The sequence below is a fragment of the Pyrus communis genome, chromosome 5 (genome assembly GCF_041283825.1).
Source record: "Pyrus communis isolate YQ-2024b chromosome 5, ASM4128382v1, whole genome shotgun sequence".
Classification (NCBI taxonomy): Eukaryota; Viridiplantae; Streptophyta; class Magnoliopsida; order Rosales; family Rosaceae; genus Pyrus; species Pyrus communis.
In genome coordinates, this window is record NC_142569.1 from 17,129,622 (window position 1) to 17,137,948 (window position 8,327).

At 37.6% G+C, this 8,327-nt stretch overlaps 1 long non-coding RNA gene across 2 annotated transcripts; it reads left to right on the plus strand.

Annotated features, from left to right (window-relative positions):
• The first annotated feature begins 203 nt into the window (after window positions 1–203).
• Window positions 204–2,959, plus strand: LOC148696889 (uncharacterized). Of its 2 annotated transcripts, XR_015962853.1 has the most exons (6): window positions 204–501; window positions 1,126–1,290; window positions 1,456–1,953; window positions 2,070–2,167; window positions 2,259–2,456; window positions 2,543–2,959. It is a non-coding gene; the product is annotated as an uncharacterized LOC148696889 (long non-coding RNA). The 2 variants fall into 2 exon arrangements; XR_015962854.1 differs by lacking the exon at window positions 2,259–2,456.
• Window positions 2,960–8,327: the final 5,368 nt, after the last annotated feature.

Genomic DNA, 8,327 nt, shown 5'->3' on the forward strand with positions numbered 1-8,327 from the left:
AGTAAAATTTACAATTTTTTTTTTAAAAAAACCTTGCGCGATGTCACAATATGGTCGTTGCGCAAAAACACTTTGCGCGACGATGAAATGTATACCTGCGTCGCGCATTTGTGATGATTTTGGCGGGGCAATAGTAAAAAATTTTCAAAAAATTTCCCAAATTTTCCAAACCAAAAGCCTTCCGCTCTTTATCTATCTCGCACTCAGTCTCTCTTCCCAAACCAAAACCAAATCCTTCTCCTAACTCCAGCCGACTATTCTCCTCAACCAATTCCACTCGAGTTCCAGAATCACTCTCAGACTCTCAGTCCCTCGACTCCCTCTCCCTCGACACCCTTCCCTCAACTCTCCAACTCTCAATCATCCTCCTCCTCATAGTGCTCACCAGCCATCACCGCCGTCGACCAACACAACGGCACCACCCATCATCCTTCTCGATGACATCCCAGAGAACCCAGGCCATCACCCCATCACCCCCGTCGTCATCCCTCTAAAATTTAGGTAATTTTGATTTTGGGTTTTCCTAAAATTTGAATTGCATTCGTAGATTAGTGATTGATGATTGATGGCTGGTGTTATGTATGTTTATAGATGATTGGTTTAAATTTCATGCGATTGTGATAATGTTTTAGGGAAAAAATCATTTTTCCATCTGTCGTTTGGCCCAATTTCATTTGTCAACATCATGATTTCAATTCCACAATTTCCATCCGACCCTTTTCTTTTCTTTGCTGCTATATAAAATGAAATGACACAGTTGATACCGTCCAACCACCGTTTAATTTTTCTGCATTTGAGTTATGATTTGTATGAATCTAAGAAATATTTAAGGTCAAAACTAATGAACTTGACTTGGTAGCTGTAAATCATAGTTAAATACATCCTATGACTTTTGAACCGAGTTGAGATTTCCATAACCAAAGGCATTTTAGACTAGTTGTTGCCTACCGTTGGTCAAATAGTAAAGGTAGTTATAATGGTAATGGGAATTTCAGGACCTCAGCAAGTTCTATATTGTTTTTCCATGTTAGTGAATGCTCTTGATTCTTCATCTCCTAGACTGTTGTATTCATATGACTATGTAGGTCGTGTAGTGGATAATTGATTGAATTTGATGATTGCTAGTTCTGAATCTGCTTTATATGCTGCAACTGAAAGTGATATCATTGTTGGTGTGATGGACACTCGAATTTGGCCTGAAGCCGAGAGCTTTAAAGATGAAGGTTTTGGTCCTCCTCCTAAGAAGCGGAAAGGTGTTTGTGAAGGCGGCAAAAATTTCACTTGCAACAAGTATGTCTCTCAATATTTACATGCATAAAGTTCTCAATTATACGAATTAAAAACTTTTGGTTGAGTTTATTCATTTCAAAATTTCATAATTAAACTACTTTTGTAATGGTTTTGCCTTTGTACTTTGCAACATTTAGTTAACATCAAGAAATGTTTGTTTTGCAGAAAGATTGTTGGTGCTTGATATTACTTAACAGACTCTGCAAGGGATTTCCAGGGTCATGGAACTCACTGTGCATCAATTGTAGCCAGGAGTACTGTAAAGGATGCAAGCTTTTACGGACTAGCAAATGGTATTGCAAGAGGAGGTGTACCTGCTGCGAGAATTGCAGCATATAAAGTCTGTGATGTTGGTTTCGTGTGCAGTTCAGATGGTATCTTGGCTGCTTTTGACGATGCAATTGCTGATGTAGTTGACATCATTTCAATTTCACTTAATGGATTTTTTTCATTCTGAGCCTCATTTTTATATTGACCGGATTGCAATTGGTGCCCTTTGTGCCATGAAGAAAGGGATACTAACTTCAGTTTGCCAGAACCATATTTAATAGTTATAAGGTTGGTTCTGTGTCAAGTGTAGCACCATGGATATTCACAGTTGCAGCTAGTACCACATATCGCCGGATTAACAGCACTGTTCTTGCAAACGGAAAGAAACTAGTCGTATGTCTCATCTGCTTCCTTTTTCAACAAAATAAAAATATTTTATGAATACTTGTACATACTGTGGCTCAGATTGTTTTCATTTCAATACATTTTAATGTTCTTATCACAAACAGGGGCACTCTACGAACACGTTCACATTAAATGGAACAAATTTTCCTCTCATATATGGAAAAGATGCTTCAAGAACAAATTGCTCTCAAATGCTAGCTAGGTAATTCTTGTCCCCGTTTCACTTTTACTGCATACAATAGAAAGGAATAAAAATGAAACTATAGTACTGACTACTTCTTGTTGCATTTTAGTATATGTTGGGAAGGTTGCGTGGACCCTGATTTAGTTAAGGGAAAGATATTTGTATGTGAGAAGAACACTTGAATTCTTGGGGCTTACAGATCTGGGGCAGTTGGGATAATTTTTGTTAATTTTATGAACAAAACTTTTTCTCAAGTTCTCCCATTTCCTGGGCTAAATGTGGTCAAGTCCTACATGAACTCCACCAGGTATAGATTCATTTCAATACTGTTAAGGTTGGCGTTTTTCGATCACGTTGTTTTTTAAATTCTTGAAAGCCTCTCTTATTTTACAGGGTCCCTCAAGCGACAATATTACAAAGTGAAGTCATAAAAGATGTTGCTGCGCCTCTTGTTTCTATCACGTCTGCGACTGGACCGAATTTAGTTGACTATGTTATGAATTTGATGATTCTTCATCTCCTAGACTGTTGTATTTATTTGACTATGTAGGTCTAGGGTGAGCAGACGAAGGCCCAGGGCGAAGGGATGAGGACCTATACGGGGACAGTGAGAGACCTTGTACGAGCCATGTCCAGCCTCCAAAGCTCGCTACTAGCACTTAATCTTGCTCCACCATCAACCTCAGAGCCACCTCACCTTTCCGATACTCAGTAGCTTGATGTATTAAACCTAGAAGACTACTTGTAGTTTTTTCTTTTTTGTTTGAACATCTTGTATGTACATTTTATAATTAAATACTTTTGCTTGGTTAATTCATTATTGTTTAGAATTTAATTACAATATTTATTAAAAATTAAAAAAAAATTTTTTTTTGACGAAAACAAAGAAAAAGGGTTTGCGCGACGCATGCCCACGTTGCACAAAGACACTAAGCCACTTTGCGCAACGAAGCACTGCGTCGCGCAAAGTGGCTTTGCGCGACGGAGAATGTGCGTCGCGCAAAGTCACTTTGGGCGACGAAGTACTTCGTTGCTCAAAGACACTTTGCACAACGCAGTGCTTCGTTGCGCAAAGCCACTTTGCGCGACCTAGGACTGCGTCGCGCAAAGTGGCTTTGCGCGACGCACGTTAGTTCTTCGTCACGCAAACCTTACTGTCACTGCCTTGGCGCGACGGTTAGCGCGCGACGAAGTTGCGTCGTGCAAACCCTTAGGCAACGATTTTTTACTTTGCGCGACGAAGGTACCTATGTCGCGCAAAGTGTTTTTTCTACTAGTAGACACCGTTGAACCGATAGGCGTGATCGAAGGTACACCTATCCTGCCCATATCAGGTGGGGAGGGGGTAGCAGCACTACCTGCTGGAGAAGGTGTTTGACTGACCCTACTAGCTGCCTGGAGGTTTGAAATTAAGTTTGACATCTACAAAAATAATAAATAAAAAAGTTACATTCCACTACTTTGACCTGTTAACAGCCAGGAAGCTAGAGAGAACAGATTATGGCTAAGAAAATTAGCAAAAATCATGAATACCAGAGATTTACCATAACACAGAAAATGTGAGATTGACAAGTCAATAATGATTAGCATTAACTAATTAATCTGGTTTGGATATACTAAAAAATATCCTAACCTTGAAGCAAAATGCTATCTATATATATATATATATATATCTCTCTCTCTCTCTCTAAATTCATTAATACCATTAAAGAAGGAATCGAATTATCAAATGATCCATACACGCGCAAAACATATATTGCGTCCGATATCGTTTTCCATACTGTTTATCACTTTCTCAGGGAAAAGGGACCTTACATGCTTTTCTCGAGTAGGTACGTTTTCAAAGAAATCTTGAGACATGCGACTTGCACCAAGGGTAGATGGGCAACCGGAGGAATTACCAAAATGCATTAGAACAAGTTATCATAAAGAAAAAGTAACACCCTGAGATAGAAGAACTAAAAAGTCTAAACATGATATGAGGTTATATTAGATTATATGGCCTTCATAAAATTCTAACAAGACTATATTTTTGCAATGCTACTCACAGTGTACCAAATGTCCTTTGAAATAAAAAGATGGAACTATGGAAGTCATTTTGGGGAAATTCTTAATGCAGTGCCGCATAACATGAAAAATATAAAAAACATAAAGATGATCAAGTTTTAGCAACCTCAACTAATTCCTAGCAAAACCCATCTCATACAAACAAGAACAAAAACATCTTAAAAAAATCACATTCAAATCCAAATGACAACAAAAATTTAAAATTTTTCCAAAACCCCAACTGTCAAAAAACCACCAGAAAACTATATTGGAATCCAAATGTGCTCTCACTCTGTACCCAAGTTGAAACCCATCCCCCGTAGTTTAGACAGATATCCTATTGTTTGTCAAAAGAAGAAAATAAGAGGAATCCATTGTTTTATACCAGTTCATTGCCAAGTTCAATGGCAACATCCTGATAGCTGCTCCCACAAAACACACAAATCCTCCTAAACCTGGATTGCTGCTTCATTTCACTCTCAATCTCCATTCTTTCTCTCTCAAACCACTTATCTTTTTGAAATAAAAAGATGGAAGTCATTTTGCTAGGAAATAATATATTTGTTGATTGTTAAAGTGTTGAACAGATCAGTGTACTATTTGTTGAATACTTGTGTTTGGACCCTATTTTACACTATCGGCCCGAGCAATCAAGACCGTTGAATGAGCAGAATTTTAGACCGTTGAACGGCAAAATGGTTGAAATGATTTTCAATTATTATTGAGAAATAATATTGTGATTTTAATCATGATATTATCTCTTAGTAATATATTAAATTATTTAAACCTAACATTAGTCGATCTAATTGATTTGGGGTAAAGCTACAAGTGGGATTTGATAAACAAGATTGGTGATGATTATGACCAAGTAGCAATCCGGATGCTGCACACATTCCAAGTGGTGCACGTGGGTTTGGAGATAAAAGGATTGGATTCATGCATGTACGTAGGGAATTAGGAGACCATTTTCCATGCAATTCATGCACGTAGAATCATAGATGATCTGGTGAATAGGTGATAAGATATGGTGTGTGGTGCCTAGGAGTTTGAAGTTGGCTACAATTCTAAATACGAGTCTTATCAGGAGACTAGTGTATCTAGTCTGAATATAAGGAAAATGCAGTTGCCAACTATTCCGGGATATCAAAATGATGACAAAGGCGTCTGTGATAACTATCTCAAATGAGTGTTCTGCTTTGGGGCTGGAATTGCATGGGTTGGCTAGAAAATGTGTTCCTATAAATACAGACGTAGTGGCAATGGAAAAGCCTCCTCTAATTCAACACACAAACTGCCCTGTGCAAACCTCGCTTCATGCGAAACCTCTCAAACACCTTGAGATTTTTATTTTTTTTTTCGCCAACACATCATCAATTTGGATAAATAACACTGTGAAGGCAACCGGTGACACCTTCAATTTGGACATTGTTGCAGTAGAATCAGCCGTCCGCGGATCACCTTCAGTTTGGATAAACAGCATTGCGTCGAGGTCGACTGATTACCTATCCAAGTCTCGGTCGAGAAGGATTTTCGAATCCTTGTTAGCAGAGGTCATCTCATTAGCCTTCTCGATGAAGTGAGGTGTTAGAAGTTACTACATTCGGCGCATTGAAAGCCGAATTTGATATTGAACTTTGTAGAAATAACAGCCTTGTCTTCAGGCTTTAGAACTCGAAGGCCGAGACATGTTCCATCCTCAGCCGCAATTGCAAGATCAAGAAGTCAGCAGCGCGCTCAACGCCACATCCACATATTTTACTCACCGGCCGAGCTCGGCCGTCGAGTTAGCACACCCTGCACACAGCCGAAGGATGTAGTTAGCTCATTAATTACTTGGCATATGCGCCACGTAGGCTTGGTAGTTTTTAGGGTCAACAACTTGCCATGAAACTAGCTCCAGATTTCTTTAGCATTTCCTATTTTATTATTTAATTTGTAAATAGTGACTTGAGCAGTTTCCAATGAACGCTCTTCCGCCTTAACTTTTGAACTTGCGTCTCTAATCTTTATCAAAGTAGTAGAACAAGTGTTGCTTTAAGAACCTTTGTGATAAGTTTTAGTTGTGATGTAAATTTCAGTGCCTAAACTTTGCAACTTCTAAAGTAAGACTTCCACCCCCAAAATTTGAATTTTATTAGGAATGCTGCTAACAAATGAATCAAATAAATTCAAATATTGGAAAGATGAAGAAATAGTTATATATATATATACAGAAGATGATATAAGGATGCGAAAGAAGCTATACTAACTGAATAAATTGCATTTGTGATAAATTCATACCAATCAACATGGGGGGTGTAAAAAAGGGAATCCTATCAACTTGTAATAAGTTCATGAGCTTAGTCTTACTTCATCGTTGACAAAATTAGGTCCTCAACATAAGTAGTATTCATGTAGAAAATCTAGAAAGTAACAAAACAATACCAATCTATCTGAACTGAAAATCAAGCAGAGAACCAAAGTAAACCAAAATATATCCAACTAGAGAACTACCTACTAGAACTAATAGAAAATATATTCAAGGTAAACCAAAGTAAACAAAAAAAAAAAAAAAACCATCCAGAGAACCAAAGTAAACATGGGTGTGTTGGACACACACTGCTTCCATTTATTTAGACAATTAGAAGATGGTCTAAGATATGCAAACAGAAACAACAACATGAAATATAAGGAAAATGTCTTTAAGCAGTATAAACACTTTGCAGTATAAGCAATTGAAAAACAAAAAAAGATTGTGTTTTCGTATGTGTGTGTGAAGGTGGCCAGATATTAGAAGAAACTATAAGCAATTGCAAAACCACCACCCAATATTCTCAATTTGAAAACCATAACCCAATATTCTTAATTCGAAAACCATAACAAAATATTCTCAATTCGAAAACCCTAACCCTAGATTCCCAATTCGAACCCTGAAGCAGTAACCCAGGATTCCCAATTCGAACCCTAAATGTTCTAATTAAGGGAGAATGAATTAAGGGATACTGGGTACTAACCTAGTCTTGTTGCGGTGACGATGAGATGGTCTGGCGTCGGAGTGCGGTGGTTGAGAGAGGGAGAATGGCAAAGAGACAGAGAAACAGAGAGAGGGCGAGGGAGGGAGAAAGGGATAAACTGAGATAGTGAATGATGAGAGCTGGAAAGAATTGAAAAAGAGAGAGAGAAGAGAGTAAGTTTGGACATAATCAAGAGATAGAGTTAAGCTTAAGCTTTGCATGTAGAGAATGAGAGAGAGACATAAATAAATTAAGGCACCGAACTCCAAATGCACTCAATTTTGGCAAAAAAAAAAAAAAAAAAAAAATCAATTTTTTACATGTTTGTGCAACGACATTGTTCTAATTTTCGTCGCATGACCAGTTTTTAAATTAAAAAATAAGAAGAATTTTAAAATATTTGCGCGACAAACATTTCCAAAACGTCGACATGCATATTTGTACATTTAATTTATATTTTTAGTTAAATAAATGATTTTTTTTTTTTTAAGGAAACTTTTATTTGTATAAAAAATAAATACCATTCAATAAATATCATTACATTTACATCACAAGTTTTCATTAATCCTTGTCTGAACTAGAATAAATATCATCACTATCGTCAGAATCAGACTCCCATTCCTCCTCATCTGTAGGCACATCAACATCGTCGTTCGCGCACTTGGGTGCATTGTATCGCGGTAGATCCTTGAGGTCAATCATAATGGAGTCGATCGGTATATTGATTTCTTGACCTCCAGCTACATAATACGGTTCTTGTACAATAGTCATATCCCATAATGTTTCTGCACCATGTGACAATCCGTCCCTAATTTTGGGATTTTATTAATTTTAAATGAGTGAATTGACGAAAATGGCCTTAGAGGTGAAGATGTTGACCTTCGTTGACCAGTGTATTGTGAGATGTGTGAAACATTCTTTTAGCGTATCCTTGTAGTGCTCGTTATTATGAATGCAAGGTGCAAACAAAATTGAATTTGGAGCTACAATAGAGATTTTACGGACTTACGAACGTAAAGGACGATTTGGTAATTTCATATTGGGAAGATATTTTGTGTATTGTTTTGTGAGCCAGTAGGGCCCACACCCCATTTCACTATCTCTTCCGTGTCTCCCACCTTCTCGGGTTACTTCCTATT